We start from the raw sequence: 18,209 nt of genomic DNA, 5'->3' as shown, positions 1-18,209 counted from the left end.
TAGAATTAGAGGGTGGAGGTTAGGAGTAGCTGCTTTGAATATTTATAGAGCCTTGGCCAATCCTCAGATGTAGGCTGGCAGGGGGCCGAGACCATTCCATAAATAAACATAAGCCATGCCAGCAGGGGCAGTCGGTGGAAAATGGAGATGTGGTGTTGAGTAGGCTGTCAGTGGCCCTCAGGGGTACCCCCTAGTCTGGGGGGGTATCTTGCCTTGGGCCTGGGCTCGGGTGCTGGAAGAATCCTGCCAAAAACACACGGGAGGAAGCCCTGGAGGCACGGGATCAAGAGAGGGCAGAGTGAGTAGATCAACCCTGTGGGGACTAACAAAGGGGGAGGCTGCCACATGTAGCCAGTCTCTCTTGAAGACAGCGGCGTAGTTAAGTCTTCAGCCTTTCCCTAGGGATCTCCTGTGAGTCAGCCGGGTGGGCTGGTGAGGAGTCAGTCAGGTGGACTGGTGTGGAGACTGGAGAGACAGCCAGGAGGGCTGGTGAAAGGGGCAGCTACAGCCAGGTGGGAGGTAGTGCTGGGATCAGTGGCCACAGAGAACAAGTTACAAGCTGTTTCACTACATCTGTGCTACACAGAAAGGGCCTACGAGTTAATGCCTGTAATGGGCTATTGCCAATCTGACTGGGGGCCCGTCAGATCATTCAAAGTGATTCAGCTGGAGCAAGCAAGTGAATGTGCAGGAGGAAAGTGAAGGCGACTGTATATAGGAAAATATCCCAGAAGTTTTGCTGAAGTCAAGTGGGCATCCCATAACCTCCCATCCCTATCCAAGTTATTAACCCTCAAATAAAACAAAACAAAACAAAGTCACGGACTGTTCTCTGACTTTGGCTGCTTGTGAAAATTTGGTGTGCCTGGCTGTGCAGGAGTGGGGGATTCAAGTTCATCTGCAGTCCCTATGGGGTGTGCTACACATATCACAGGTAGTCCCCTGGAAAGGTAGTGCGTGAACATTTCTCCACAGGAGACACAGACAGCATAAAACACTTTTTAGTAGACTGAGGAAGAGTCAGAACCTCTGTCATGTTTTTATTATCAATCGGAGAATACACCAGGAACACAGACAGCAGATCTAAATGACTAAATGTAACTCATGTCTGGAAATATCGAACAGGAATGTCAGCTTCCACTATGACATCATCATCAACTGGATAAAAAGTCCTCATCTTTTATCATTTATTTGTAGAACATTCAAACAATAGAGCGATACATTGTTTCAGGGACTGACGTCAGAGCTTCAGCATCAGTCTGCGGGATTGTTCTAGAACATATAGAAAAGGCAACAACAAAGGAAAGCCATTCATGAGCAGACACACTCAGACAAAAGTTATTTTCTGAATAGATGATAAATGCAGAGCACACAATGTGCTGCACACAGCCTGGAAATATATTTTAATATGTCTCTATTTTTTTTTTTTTTTAGAACCGCACATAGGTTCATTTTAGAAGTATGTGAGCTAAAAGAGAATTTCCAGGCAACATATATAACCAGCAAACTGTTAATCCCATCCAGGAAAGGTTGCCGCTATGTCCAAATATCTACCAGCCTAATCTTCTGAAGGAATGTTTCGTGACCCATGGCAGACAGATTAACCAGGCTTTTCAGAGTGTCTCTGCATGTACAGGGGAGGTGTGCTGGTTGCCGCCGCTGCACCAGATGAGTGGAATCATCACTCAAGCACATGGTAGAGCAGGGAGATACATCAATTTAAGAGCACAATATGAATGTAAAGGCCCATACACACTATACAACTTTTGTTGTCTGATTTCCTTTAGATTTTCCAAAACCATGTAGTGCAAGGGCCTGCCTGATTGCATACAAATTGAAACGCTTAAAGTTTGACCTCATATTATATGGTTTTGGTAAATCTGAAGAAAAAAATCTACAGAAAATTGTATAGTGTGTATCCAACTTAACTGGCAAATGCCTGGTATTTCCCTTAAATAAAAGTAATTCCATTGAGGACAAATACTTGGCATGTATGAATATATTACCCCAAGTTGTATATCTGCATCAAATGTATCTTTGAAGTTCTTTAGATAAATAATGAATGAAAGTATGAACTATAAATACAGGAGAGGAAAGAAAACACTAGGGAGTTTAACTGTCTTTGAAGAATTAGCTTAATTATATTTTGCATCCTTTGCAATTTTTTAGATGTTTAAAAAAGAACCAATACTTTAAAGTGGAACTAAAGTTCTGCTGTTAAAAACTGTGAGCAGGCTCTTCATTGCAGCAAAAACATGCAATGTCGGTTTTGCAATAAAATAAACACCTACCTACCTACCAGCTTGCTGTCTTCTCTGCAATGTAAACTGAGGTGCGCATGCACAGCTCGGTTTACATCACTGGCACGGTCTCTGTATGCTGGGATGATTGACTCCTGTATATCATCCCACGCCAACCAACGAAGATGGCCCAAGACTGGCACCCAGCAGAAGATGTCAGCTCAGGGCAGGAACTGTTGAAGGAAAGGTAAGTTTAGCTTTGCTTTAACAGAGTTTGGCTGTTGAGGTGAACAGAGCTCAGCCAGCTGTGGAACAAAATGTCCCTGCACCGAACAGCTGTTCCCAGCACAGTGCAATTACTGAAAGCAGAATAGAGAACGTGGGAATACTTTAAGTGTAATTTTTTTAAATCCAATTTTAGGGAGAAAGAACAACCTGTAAATGTTTTTAAATCAGCTTTTGTTCATTTCAGAGCTGCTTCTCTCCCCATACAAGTCATTCCAAATAGGAATGCAAATGCAACTTCAGGTAAAATGCTCCTGTCAGTACATTCGGAATGATCTGAGGAATGCCTTAAAGTGGATGTAAACCCAATGTCATCCTTTCTAAAGTACTGCCATAGGGGTTATCTATAAGGATATACATGCCTCCTGCATGTATCTTTACCTGTCAAATGTCTCCCCTCTGTCTGTTATGAGACCCGAAAAAATTGCATATTCTGTGGGTGGGTCTGTTGTCTGGAGCTCGGTGGGTGGTGTCGTGATGTCAGTAGACTCCCCGCCCACCTCTACACTCCCCTTGTCAATATGCATTTTCTCCAGTGTATTTCTAATACTGAACTTCTGCTATGATCTCTAACATCCAGTGAAAAGACAGGAAAGTAACCACATGACTTCAGCTTGCCAAATCATGCTGAGGTGTGGAACAGCCAATCCTTGCAGAGCTGCTGAAGAAAGGAGTGGGGGGGGGGGAATTAAAAAATAATGAATGTCTTAGGCTAGTGCACGAGATATGTAAATCACCTGTCACTCACAGCAAGGGGGAGTATTTGACAAAGTTTTTCTCTGCTTGTCAAGTTTTATCTCACTGAACAATAAAAGAGGATTGCTCAGAGCTGGATTAACTCTTTGTGACAGACCTAGCCGGGACAGAGGCTATTGGAGAGGACTGAATGCAAGCCTCTTGCCTTTTGATTATGGGCCCTGGATTTTCAATGGAACAATACTCTTTGTGAGGTGAATTAGAAATCCAGTCTGAACTGTACTAATCGGACTCAGTCGTGTATATATTGTATGTTGTTTGATTCTGCTGGGGACTGCTTGCTGTGGTCATTTGGGATTTGTGTCCCTGAAGAGGGAGGGGGGATTCCTCCAGCAGCCCCATGCTGATAAGACTGAATTATACTGTTGGGACACATACTGTGAGGAGATGCTGGTGTCATCAACTCCAACTACCTGTGTTTATGTTAATTGAATGAGCTGATCACATTCTCCTCTATACAATGTAGAAGACGGGACGACTCCTATTGGAGCTGCTGCTATTGTGAGAAAATGTCCTGTGATAATTAACTCAGTCTGGGCAAAAGGTCATGTCTCAGTCACCTAGGCTGTATAAAGGATTACCGTATTTATCGGCATATAACACGCACTTTTTTCCCCTGAAAATCAGGGGAAAATCGTGGGTGCGTGTTATAGGCCGATCCCCCCCCCCAATTGTGTGTGATCGGAGCGATCGCGGCAATTGCCGTGATCGCCGCCGACATACACAGCCGTGTGGAAATTCAAATACGGCGCCGAGACTGCAGGGACTCGGCGGAGCGGAGCTACACATAGCCGAGAGTCCTCGGGTTTTCTCGGCGCTGCTTACAGTCCCGCCCATAGGGCGGAACTGGGCGGGACTGTAAGCGGCGCCGAGAAAACCCGAGGACTCTCGGCTATGTGTATCAGCGCTCCGCCGAGTCCCTGCAGTCTCGGCGCCATATTTAAATTTACACAGGGCTGTGTATGATGGCAGGGATCGCGGCGATCCCACAAAGCTGCACGGGGGCAAGGCTGCACGGGGGGGCAAGGCTGCACTGGGGCAAGGCTGCATGGGGGCAAAGCTGCACTGGGGCAAGGCTGCACTGGAGAAAAGCTGCACTGACATGGCTGCACTGACATTGCTGCACTGACAAGGCTGCACTGACATGGCTGCACTGACATGGCTGCACTGACAAGGCTGCACTGGGGCAAAGCTGCACTGACAAGGCTGCAATGGACACTGGGGCAAGGCTGCACTGACACTGACAAGGCTGCAGATGGACACTGATAACGCTGCATTGATGGGCATTTTAATGTAAGTTTTTCTTCCTTAAACTTTACTCCTAAAAGTTTTTTTCCTTAAAATTCCCTCCTTAACTTGGGTGCGTGTTATACGCCGGCACGTGTTATACGCCGATAAATACGGTAGTTAATTAGCTCATGTTAATTAGGTTAATTATGTTACGTTTGTATTGTTAGAGTAATATGAGCAGGAGGGTGGAACCTCATCTTCTCCTGTATATAAGACTGTATTCTGGTTCTGAATAAAGAGAGTTCATGTTAGCAACAAGCAAGTGTCGCCTTGTTTTGTGCTCAGAGAGGTTGGAATATCTGATATCTGTATACAGACTGGGAGGAAGTGGTATATGACGGAAGCACTCAAGCGGAGTGTGGGACATTCCGTAACACTCTTTGTGGCTTGACTGGGCTCAAATGATAGGAAATCTTATACTCTACATTATGACATGAAAAAAAAAATTGGGGGTTTACATCCACTTTAAACTAAAATCAGGATCCTATTGCAGCTTTTGGCCTAATTCACACACATAATTTTTTGTCACAGCTGCAGCAAGAATCCAGCATATTCCTGTAGCTGTATTTATAGGTGGATGTGGATAGTTTCAACCACTCAGTCTGTACAAGGCAATGACAGGCTGACAGTGGCTGCAAATATCCACATCTAACTGTGAATTCAGCTGCAGGAAAACACTGGATTCTTGCTGCAGCTGGTAATAAAAATCACATACTGTGTAATCAGTGCCGATCCTGACCTCCCTGGGGCCCTAAGCAAAATTCTGCTAAGGGGCCCTCTACCTGATCCCTGATGCAGTGAGCTATGTAAGCCATTTGCCATTGCCACACAGTCACACCTGACACTTCAGTGCTCCCAATACAATCCTCCCTCCTTCAGAGTCCTGAGAGAGCCCCCCCTTACACCAGGGTCCCCAGAGAGCCTCCCCTTACATTAGTGTCCCCAGAGAGCCTTCCCTCTTACATTAGTGTCCCCAGAGAGCCCCTCCTTACACAGGGTCCCCAGAGAGCCCCTCCTCTTACAGTAGTGTCCCCAGAAGGCCCCCTCTTACATCAGTGTCCCCAGAGGCCCCCCTCTTACATCAGTGTCCCCAGTGGGCCCCATCCTTACATTAGTGTCCCCAGAGGCCCCCCTCTTACATCAGTGTCCCCAGAGGGCCCCTTCCTTACATTAGTGTCCCCAGAAAGCCCCCCCTCTTATATCAGGGTCCCCAAACAGCTGACGCCCCCCCCCTTGCAGAGGTTCCCCTTTACCTGGCTGGTGGAGGCAGCAATCGGAAGCTCCAGTAGTTCTATCTCGAAAAAAGCGGAGAGGGGAGGGGCCTCTGACCCGGGCATGAGCAAGAGTGTTCAAGCAGAATGAAAGTGAAACTGATACCTGCCAGATCAGAGGCCCCTCCCTTCTCCTCTCCACTGTATACACTGACACTCGAGAGAGTACTACAAGCCCCAGGGAGATCCCACCACCCACACAGGCACCATAGAGCTTCCAATCGCCACCTTCCACCTCCTCCCACCTCTCCCCACTGCACTCTAAATGGATGCTGGGTCTTGGGGGCCCCCCCACAGCGGTATAACGGAAGGGCCCAGTCGTAAATGCGACTGCAGCGACCCCTAAAGTTCCGCTACTGGATGTTGTAAACATTAATTGACGCGCTATGACACGAGGGGAAGGCGGGGCCTCGAGTAATTTGCGGGGCCCTACGCAGGTTGCGTAGTGAGCGTATAGGGTGGAACGGCTCTGTGTGTAATAGCTGAAGTATGTCCGTGTATTTATCAGTAACTTCCACCAAAAAAGCGCATAAAACATACAGTGGCATCACTAGGGTTGGTTTCACCCGATGCGGAAAAAAATTGGTGTCACCCCCCCAACAACTATAGTCCCCCCTCAGTACAGACCCCCCTCTCTCAGTATAGACCCCCCCACTGGGTACAGATCCCCCTCCCTCAGTACAGACCCCCCCTCTCTCAGTACAGACCCCCCTCCATGAGTATAGACCGGCCCCCTCAGTACAGCAGTACAGACCCCCCTCCCTCAGTATAGACCTCCTGCCTCAGTACAGACCCCCCTCCGGCAGTATAGACCTCCCTCCATCAATATAGACCTCCCTCCCTCAGTACAGACCCCCCTCTGTCAATATAGACCTCCCTCCCTCAGTACAGACCCCCCTTTGTCAGTATAGACCTCCTTCCCCCAGTATAGACCCTCCTCACTAAGTGCAGACCCCCCCATCAGTATAGACACCCCCTCAGTGCAGACCCCCCTATCAGTATAGACATCCTCCTCAGTGCACACCCCCCATCAGTATAGACCCTCTTAATGCAGACCCCCATCAGTATATACCCCCTTAGTGCAGACCCCCTCCATCAGTATAGACCCCCTTAGTGCAGACCTCCCCCCATCAGTATAGACCCCCTTAGTGCAGACCCCCCCATCAGTATAGACCCCCTTAGTGCAGACCCCCTCCATCAGTATAGACACCCCCATCTCAGTGCAGACCCCCTCCGTCAGTATAGACACCACCTCAGTGTAGACCCCCATCAGTATAGACACCCACTCTCAATGCAGACCCCCCATCAGTATAGACACCCCCCTTAGTGCACACCCCCCATCGGTATAGACACCCCCTTAGTGCAGACCCCTCTATCAGTATAGACACCCCCCCTCAGTGCAGACCCCTCCATCAGTATAAACCCCCTTAGTGCAGACCTCGCCCCATCAGTATAGACCCCCTCAGTGCAGGCCCCCATCAATATAAACACCCCCCCTCAATGCAGACCCCCCCATCAGTATAGACACCCCCTCAGTGCAGATCCCCTCCATCAGTATAGACACCCCCCCTCAGTGCAGACCCCCCATCAATATAAACACCCCCCTCAATCCAGACCCCCCATCAGTACAAACACCCCCCCTCAATGCAAACCCCCCATCAATATAGACACCTCCTCTGCCCTCCCATAGGCCCCACTGCACATGTCCATGTAGACTACACATAGTAAAGTGTACAGACCTCAGAACAGCGCGGACAGATACACACAGCGATATGACGCTGAGCACGTGCACTCAACTTCTTTGGTCGACCATGGTGGAACCTGGCCTGTTACACTGCTGTATGGTCTTGGCCACCATGCTCCAGCTCAGTTTCAGGGTCTTGGCAATTTTCTTATAGCCTAGGCCATCTTTATGTAGACCAACAATTCTTTTTTTCAGATACTCAGAGAGTTCTTTGCCATGAGGTGCCATGTTGAACTTCCAGTGACCAGTATGAGAGAGTGAGAATGATAACACCAAATTTAACACACCTGCTCCCAATTCACACCTGAGACCTTGTAACACTAATGAGTCACATGACACCGAGGAGGGAAAATGGCTGATTGGGCCCAATTTGGACATTTTCACTTAGAGGTGTACTCACTTTTGTTGCCAGTGGTTTAGACATTAATGGCTGTGTTGAGTTATTTTGAGGGGACAGCAAATTTACACTGTTATACAAGCTGTACACTCACTACTTTACATTATAGCAAAGTGTCATTTCTGCAGTGTTGTCACATGAAAAGATATAATAAAATATTTACAAAAACGTGAGGGGTGTACTCATTTTTGTGAGATACTGTATATATATATATATATATATATATATATATACCCACAATGCCTTGAAAAAGTATTTATACCCCTTGAAATTTTCCACATTTTGTCATCTTACAACTAAAAACATAAATGTATTTTATTGGGATTTTATGTGATAGACCAACACAAAGTGGTACATAATTCTGAAGTGGAAGGAAAATAATAAATGATTTTCCAATTTTTTTACAAATAAATATACAGAATATATTGTTCCCCAAAAATAATTAACATCCTCCAATTTGAGCAGTGCTTCAACACAGGATTACTGTACATATGGTATAATCCCCATATAGGATATCCCAAAACTGAGGACTGAGACCAATCCCCATCTCAATGATTCACTCTTCCTAAACAGAGCTTCTAGGTAGACTGATTTAAAAGAAGATATTCAAAATTGTTAAAGGTGACCTTCATTGCTATCCACTAAATGTCACGCCACGTTGCTGAACACCTGGCTCTTTTCTCTGTCCAACAACTAGAACTCGACCAGGAGCGTCCGATGGGTAGGGTGTTGGGTAACATCCTACACCCCTTATAACCTATTCCCTTACCCCAACTCCCTTTCCCTTCTCCCTTCCTTTCTTCTACTTGTATCCCGGTTCTTAGATGCTATTTCTATTCCTGGCATATTATATGAACAGAATAATATTCTATATTTATGCCATGTTTATAAGACACTTTTGAGACTTTTATCACGTATCAACTGTGTACCGGCATAACGAAATGAGTAGAATGTTTTTCTTCAACTGTAAGTACTATTATGACATATAAAGATTTTTCCTAATTCTTTAAGCTCATATGCCTTATCACAACCTCATAAGTGTATTTTTTAGGTATGATTGCATTGTTCTTATATATAATGTATAATATAAAACTATAATAAACAAAGAGTTAAAAAAATATTCAAAGGTGTGGATGGGGTAGGGTGGTTAAGATAAATTTTAATTTTACTACGCCAAAGATGAGCTTTAAATTTCAGCTTGAGCTATGATGCACTTTAAACAATAGGCTTTTTGCAACATTAGCTAAGGAGAACCTGAAAACATGTAAAAGGGTGCCTAAAGCTCCTCCTGCTGGCTGGATATAAGTATATACTTTTCATATATTTAAATATTTAAATATTTTTTTAAGTTTCTTCTTTGACACTGAATATAATAAAGAAAAAATATCTATACAAATCTGCAATACCTTCCCTTTAAGCCACTAAAGCAATTTAATTGAGTAGGTGGCAGAGAGCAGGGGTGGTAACACTTTCTAGGCTGTCAGCTAGTCTTATAATTAATATCTGGATTTTCATTCAGGAGCATGGAACATTCACACAGTAGGTGAGATCTGAGAGGTTTGTGACAAGTACATACTGGGTGTTCTGGCAAACTAAGGTAACATATTAGAATGATTATTTTTGAGCTCACTTTGTATTTGCATCTGAAAGCACCTTTTCCCCATTCCACACATTAAAGATATGAAAAAAATAATTAATATGGCTAAAAAAAAAACAATTCTTACTTGCAGACATAAGGCCCAATGTGTTTGTAAAGTAACAATTATATTCCCGAGCAAAACAGGGGTATTGTTTCTCCATATAAAGACCAGACATAGCAAAATGCTGCTGGAGACTTTTCTTTCACAAGTATAACAAATGCTGAAGAATAATGGATTTTTGGCTTACATATAAAATCCATTTCTTGAAGTACATTATGGGACACAGAGCAGCTTTAGTAATCCTTACAAACAGAGTTATATGCCACCTACAGATGAATGGACACTGGCAAAAAAGACAAGAAGTCCCTTCCTAGGCATAACCCCTACCCTTTAGGAAAGACTTCAGTTCTTCTACCAATGTCTGAAGGTAATGATCACTTCTGTGCAGCTCTCTGCACAATTACAACAGTTTCTTAAGGATTACAACAGGGATTGGAAGATTGATTATATCCAGATATATTCCTACAGCTATAATCGCTCAGAAGAATCGTACCTGGACCCTGCACTGGCTGAAGCGTGGGCACGACACAGGGACAGTGTGTTATGTTGCCGGTCTGCACTGGACCCTGCGTATATTGAACTCTGCACAATGGTATATTTATGTCTTTTGCAGAAAATCGATGCGTTCGTTCCTGAAGTGGAGCAAATCCACGAAACGCGTCGAGCCTTTTTGGATGCATGCATATTTTATTACATAATGCCATAGTTTTATCTTGACCACACTATGTCATTTTTTCATTTTATTTACTCCATGACATTAGTACAACTGGCTTACACTATCCATCGCAACGGGCTGGGTAGTATTATGCAAATACTTGAATTTATATGTGGTATCCTGTATACATATGGCACTATCTACATTGATTTGTGTATATATCATATTGTATATGTGTTATGCGATCTACTATTTGCCAGAAGTGCTATGTAATTTACCAATTGACAGAATAGTTCAGGGGTCTTCAAACTATGGCCCTCCAGTTATTCAGGAACTACAGTCCCATCATGCCTAGTCATGTCAGTGAATGTCAGAGTTTTACAATGCCTCTTGGGATGTGTAGTTCCGCAACAGCCAGAGGGCTGTAGTTTGAGGATCCCTGGAATAGATAATATGTTTTTGCATTGGTCTTTACTCACGTGCCTCATTTAAAGTCCCAAACTCCCCCCCTTTTTGCACAGATTCAGGGATGGAGGCGTATGAATTCCATGCGCTTCATTTAAAGTCCCAAAACCATTTTAGTTTATAATGGTATATTGCCACAGCATTTTCTGGTAGGATGCTATACAGGTCCAGGGCAGCAAATCCCAGCTGGAGGAAATGAGAAGTGCTGACATTATCATGATGAAGTCATTTCACTTCTCTGCACCATTCAATGTGTGTAAGGTCAGGATCCCATTGTGATGCCCCACAGGGAGCAAGCCTATAATGCACCCTTCAGTTGAATGATGCTAGGCGTCATTAAACCTGGTAGATGACCGATGCTGGTTCACAAGGCAGGTGAGTTTATACAGGATTGCGCTGCAAAGAAGGTGTGTATTGCAGCAAAAGCCACTTTCATGTTTTAAAACCTGCTGGCAGATTGTTTAAAAACAAATAAAGAAAGTGTAGCTGGACCTTTTCTCTCAGTGTAAATGCAGCTACATGTTCTCCAACTTCAGTGCTCTGTGCTGGCAGAGCAGAGTAACAGCCATACCCCTCAGCACACGCTTCATCACACAGACTTCTATCGCAAAGGGGAGAGTGGGCACGTCTGACCACTGCTCATTACTGGAAGCACTGGTTTTAACTTTGGTGCCTACTGGACGGCACTCAAAGGCATGAAAAGGTATCAGTCACACTCCAAACTTAGCTCCTCTTGCCGTATTTATTAACTGTCAGCAAAATGTCTGCATACAACAATGTCTCATTGTTGAGTGGTTTAGACATTGTTATATGCAGACATTTTGCTGACCGTTAATAAATACAGCAAGAGGAGCTAAGTTTGTAGTGCGACTGATATACTTTTTCATGCTTTGGAGAGCGGAGATGGACTGTAATGGCCAGTAACCAGGTTGTCCATGTGTGGTAAGGCCTGATTCATACCTATGCATTTTTTGTGCTTTTTGCATTTAGCAGATTTGCACTACAGTCCATTTAACGTGGTTTCCTATGGAACACGTTCTGTAGTGCAAATCTTCAAAATGCAAAGAAGCAGTAAAAATGCATAGGTGTGAATCAGGCCTAATGCCCTGTACACACGACCGGTTTTGCTGTCAGAATAAACTCTGAAGGTTTTTACGACGGAGTTCCGACAGAATTCTGCTCAAGTTGTCTTGCATACACACGGTCACACCAAATTCCGACCGTTCAAAATGTGGTGACGTACAAAACGTACGACAGGACTAGAAAATGGAAGTTCAATAGCCAGTAGCCAATAGCTTCCGTCTCGTACTTGCTTCAGAGCATGCGTCGTTTTTGGTGCGTCGGAACAGCATACAGACAAGCGTTTTTTCCGATAGTAATTTGTTCCCTCTGAAAAATATAGAACATGTTCTCTATCTAAGTCCGTCTGAATTTTCGACAGAAAAAGTCCGGTATGTCCTGGACTGCACTCTCATATTGCACAAGAAAGCGGACAGACTATAAACATAGGAGTTGTGTCTTTCTGGCTGCATATCTATTCCTCTGACTACAGTTGGACCTACTGCACGTCTTACTGCTAGTGCCCTCGTTGAATAGAGGGTACTGTACTTCCACATATACTTGCAAATGTATGTAACTAAGATTTCTGTTTTGAAATGAATTACACAGGTTCTCTTTGCCATTTGGTAGAGTCTGAAATGTATGATCTTTGTGTTGTTTGTGACCACGTAACAAAACTCCAATGTGACTTTAGAAAAGCTTCACTATACTTTTGCAGCCATATAAATGTGAAAGCAATTAAAATTAAAATTAGAGTCTTTATGTTGCTTGGCGAATAGCCCCCCCACTGTGTACCGCCCATGTATTTTTTCGGCTGATTGAGCAGCTGCCATTCTATATGCTGTTATGTTATGTGGACAGCTACAATGCGAACAGTGTTTACTGACTAACTTTAATTAGCAAATCTTCTGAAAAGAATGAATAAAGCTTTCATTTGAATGTGTCACTAGTCTTTTTGTTGTTTTTTTGTGAAAGACTATTTCTACTCGCATGTTAGGTAAGACAAATTATTGATCATGAATAAAATAGGGTTTGTGAATGACAAAAAATAAATCTTTCATGCACAGTTTATGAAAGTCATAATTTGCTTTCTGCAATAGGGCAGTCAGCCAGGGACAGAGCTGTCCCACAAATCATCCCTTACATCTGAATACAAAGGTAACTGTGAACAGTCTTATTTAATAAAGCCGTGTAAAGGGCCTGATGATGGGTAAAGTGCAGTAATCGATAGCAGCCTGTCAGATTACTATGAATTCCAACTGATATTCCAACTCTATTCATAGTTATTACACTTCACACTGTTATGTCTATATATATATATATATATATATATATATATATATTTATATAGTGCCTTGAAAAAGTACTTATACCCCTTGAAATTTTCCACATTTTGTCATTTTTTCTGCTGCCTTGTGTGCATGGACCCTTAAGAAGCTCATGTACCAAACTTTGGATATGAGCCACGTGTGTTTTATTGCACTGAAAACATGTGGCAAAATACGCGCCTGCTATCTGTGTTTGGGGTGTCATTAAGAAATAATGGCACCACAGGCTCCTTGCGCGTTTTAGCGCGTTGTTCGCGCATTTCTGCTACGTCCAGGTGTGAGCGAGGCCCTAATGTGACCTAAACTTTGTGCACGCCAAGTAAAAGGAAACTTGGCTTTGTTCAGAATTAAACCGACAATACATCCAAGCAAAGTCTGAATAATATGCAGCGCTGTGCATCACTATTATTTGCAAGTGAAAATTCCACACCACCAAAGTGCCATGTCATTAATTCAAGCCCTTTGTAATGCATCAGTTCACAAAAAAATCCTCCCCAATCCTCTTCCAATATATGAATCTTCAAAAAAAGTGCTCAATCACTGCTGACACAAAACTCTCTTCACTCCCTACTGATCAACTCCACATCATCCATCACCCTCCCATTGACCTGAAGCATCTCAGAGGTCAGCTCTCAGGTTTTCTGAAATCCTCATCCATATGCGACGTGAAGTGAGTGCAATGGGTGTCTGTAAAGCTGCCAGCTCTATCACTTGTATTTACTTATCACTTATGTCATTATTGTAAGTAGATTTGATTTATTTTATGAATAAACCATTGAATTTTACGGGATTACACTATTGGCTTATTTGGATCTCTTGCTTGCTCTGGGGATTATGTGCGGAGGAGAGAGGAGGAGAGAGAACACCCTTGGTAGAAAAAAGTCTGCTGGAGAAAATCACCAACATCATTGATTCTAATGCCGCGTACACACGGTCGGACTTTTCGTCTACAAAAGTCCGACAGCCTGTCCGACATACTTCCGACGTACCTTCGGCGGACTTGCGGCAGACTTTCTTACGAACGGACTTGCCTACACACGACCACACAAAAGTACGACAGCCTAGTACGCGGTGACGTACACCAAGTCCGACGAGACTATAAAACGGAAGTTCAATAGCCCGTACGACACCCTTTGGGCTCCTTCTGCTAATCTCGTGTTTATCTCGTGTTAGTAGAAGTTTGGTGAGAGACGATTCGCGCTTGTGAGACTCGTATTTTTCAGTTCGTTTTAACTGTTGTTCAGTCTGTGCTTGTGAGGTTTGTATCTGCTTTTCAGTGCGTTTGGTCAGTTGGCATTGAGAAATCTTTGTTTTATTGGCCGCTCGTTCCTGATTTTCAGGTCGTTCTTCACAGGCCTTGCTGTTCTTCAGTGCGTTCTGTTTAGTGCGTTCTGACCAGCCGACCGTTTTGAAGCCATGTTACCTGTACGTACTCGTCGTAGAGCTCGTGCATTGTATGTGCTTGGTGCTGTAGTTTATTCTTCAGCCCAAGACCAGTCCATGAACAGGGCGAGGAGGAGTTCATGGACCAAGAATTGGTTGCTTCAGCGTGACCAGTTCTGTCACATGCCTTTGCTCCGTGAGATCCGTGAGAATAATCCTGAGGATTTCAGGAACTTTCTCCGGATGACGGACCCCGTTTTTGACCGTTTGTTGGCTTTGCTGACCCCCTATATCAGCAGGCAGGATACCTGCATGAGGCAAGCCATCACTCCGGAGCAGAGGCTGGTCGCTACCTTGCGGTATTTGGCCACAGGGAGAAGCCTGCAGGACCTTAAGTTCTCGACAGGCATCTCCCCCCAGGCTCTGGGGATCATTATCCCAGAGACCTGTTCTGCCATCATACAGGTCCTGCAGAAGGACTATATTAAGGTAAGATATTTTTCTTTTATTAGCATCACATGTCCTTTTATGTAATCTTTGATTATGTAATGTATTTCTTGCTTCAAACACTACTTACCATCATTGCAATATAGTGTGAATGTCCCCTTTTTATCCTCACACATGCTGGAAGTTTTTCCTGTTATTTTTTGTCATGCATGTATATTTTCCTTCAATAACCTTCCCAGCATGAAGTGATGGGAACATATCCACCTAGTCTACTCATTTTGAATGTATTTTGTTTGAGTGTATTTAGTGTGCTTATAATTAGCAATTAGCTAGATTTCACAACCCCCCCACCCCCCCCCACGTAAACTCACTCCAAATAGTGTGCTGCTAATGAGCAATTATCTAGATTTCACAACCCCCCCACCCCCCCCCACCTAAACTCACTCCAAATAGTGTGCTGCTAATGAGCAATTATCTAGATTTCACAACCCCCCCACCCCCCCCACCTAAACTCACTCCAAATAGTGTGCTGCTAATGAGCAATTATCTAGATTTCACAACCCCCCCACCCCCCCCACCTAAACTCACTCCAAATAGTGTGCTGCTAATGAGCAATTATCTAGATTTCACAACCCCCCCCACCCCCCCCACCTAAACTCACTCCAAATAGTGTGCTGCTAATGAGCAATTATCTAGATTTCACAACCCCCCCACCCCCCCACCTAAACTCACTCCAAATAGTGTGCTGCTAATGAGCAATTATCTAGATTTCACAACCCCCCCACCCCCCCCACCTAAACTCACTCCAAATAGTGTGCTGCTAATGAGCAATTATCTAGATTTCACAACCCCCCCACCCCCCCACCTAAACTCACTCCAAATAGTGTGCTGCTAATGAGCAATTATCTAGATTTCACAACCCCCCCACCTAAACTCACTCCAAATAGTGTGCTGCTAATGAGCAATTATCTAGATTTCACAACCCCCCCCCCCCCCCCCCACCTAAACTCACTCCAAATAGTGTGCTGCTAATGAGCAATTATCTAGATTTCACAACCCCCCCCCCCACCCTCGTTAAAATTTGCTTGAATGTTCTGTGGTGTTGATTTGTCTAAAGCAAATATATGTTGCAGTTTGCAAAATGCATGTGCACTCTACAAGTGCATTTGTTCCAGTGCTTTAGTAAATGAGCAGAAGCTCTGCTGATTTCCATCATCAAATCATATGCAAGCCTCAAAGTGTTTTCATTAATTGCCCTTGCCTGTGATTGTGTACTCCTTGCAACATGAATGCCTTTTTACATTACCTCATTTACTGTAAGCTGGTTAGCAACTGCACCTGCAGAGTGCGACAACTGCAGTCTTGTAGCCTTTTTAGTCCCTAAATTCCTGCGTGTCCTAAAAGTAATCTTTTTTAGGGATTTCACAACCCCCTAAAATGTAATCAATGTTCCATCAGAGGGGGTGAGCAATCTGATAAGTGTGCCTTTCCATATTAGTTATTCCAGAAGAATTAAATTATTGAATGTTATACTGATGCTGGGGAATAATGTTTTTAATTGTCTAATTTTCTTGCAATGTTAGCTTCCAAATTAATTGATTTTGGTTTTCTTGTTTGATTCCCCAGTTTCCTTCAACGCCACAGGAATGGCAGACTGTGGCATCCCATTTTGCCAGCCGTTGGGACTTTCCCAATTGTGGAGGGGCTATAGATGGGAAACATGTCCACATTGTGCCACCACCCCATTCGGGGTCATATTATTTTAATTATAAGGGGTTCCACAGTATTGTTTTAATGGCGGTGGTGTCGGCACACTATGATTTTTTATATGTGGACGTGGGGAAGAATGGCCGGATGTCGGATGGAGGAGTATTTGCCCAGACGGAGTTCTGCCAGCGTCTCCAGAGTGGTGGCCTGGGATTGCCACCTGATGAGGATAACGTGGAAGGACTCCCCTTTGTCTTCATTGCCGATGAAGCCTTCGCTCTCAGCAAGCACCTCATGAGGCCATTCCCCCAAAGAACCCTCACCCCGGAGAGGAGGGTTTTTAATTACCGGCTGGCCAGAGCTAGAAGAGTGGTTGAGAATGCGTTTGGAATTCTAGCCAGCCGGTTCCGCCTGTTTCAAACAGCCATTAATTTGGCGGAATACAAACTTAATTTTATCATTTTATCGTGCTGCATTCTGCACAACTTTTTAAACAAGCATTCTCCCAATTATATAGGCACAGTTGGGCCTGAGGCCGGACAAATAGAAGCCAACCTTACAGGCCTGGATACTGTCCGTACTGGCTTGGCCCCCCAAAGTGCCCGTCAAGTTAGACAGCAATATGTTAATTATTTTATGGGTAGGGGGGCCATTGCAATGGGCCAGGATATATAATTTTTTACAATAAAAAAAATATTGAGGAAATCTTGCATTATATTTATTGCTTGCCTTTCTTTTGGGCTGTCTCCTAGGTTATGGTCGAGCAGTTGTAGTGCCAACTGTATTTTAATTTTAAATGTCTAAATAAGCTCCATTGCCACTGTAAACAACTTTTTTACAATTATAACCAAACTGATACTGAGCCTTGAAATAACAAACCACACATTTATTTCATTCCTATAAGGAGATGTTTTTATTAATGGTTGTTATGCATTCAGTTCTGCATTTAGTATAAAATGTTCATAGACAAAAATATAATGATATCTTAATAATGTAGAAAAATATAACTATATTTAAATATTTCTACCTAATCCACAAAAAAATATTTTTGGCTTTTTGATTTTCGCAAACAGGCTTTTTTTTTTTTTTTTTTGAAAATCAAGTTTTGTTGTTTTTTTTTTTTTTTGAAAATCAAGTTTTGTTATTTTTTTCTTTTTTTTAAATCAAGTTTTTGTTAGTTTTTTTTTGTTTTTTTAAAATCAAGTTTTTTTAGTTTTTTTTGGTTTTTTCAAATCAATTTTTTTGAGTTTTTTTTGTTTTTTTTAAATCAAGTTTTTTTAGTTTTTTTTGTTTTTTTCAAATCAATTTTTTTTAGTTTTTTTTGGTTTTTTAAAATCAAGTTTTTTTTGTTTTTTTTTGTTTTTTTCAAATCAATTTTTTTTTGGTTTTTTTGGTTTTTTAAAATCAAGTTTTTTTTAGTTTTTTTTGGTTTTTTAAAATCAAGTTTTTTTTAGTTTTTTTTGGTTTTTTCAAATCAATTTT

This window comes from Aquarana catesbeiana, linkage group LG05, assembly GCF_042186555.1.
Source record: "Aquarana catesbeiana isolate 2022-GZ linkage group LG05, ASM4218655v1, whole genome shotgun sequence".
Taxonomy (NCBI): domain Eukaryota; kingdom Metazoa; phylum Chordata; class Amphibia; order Anura; family Ranidae; genus Aquarana; species Aquarana catesbeiana.
The sequence above is the reverse complement of the archived record's forward strand: the minus strand, read 5'-3'. Positions refer to the sequence as shown.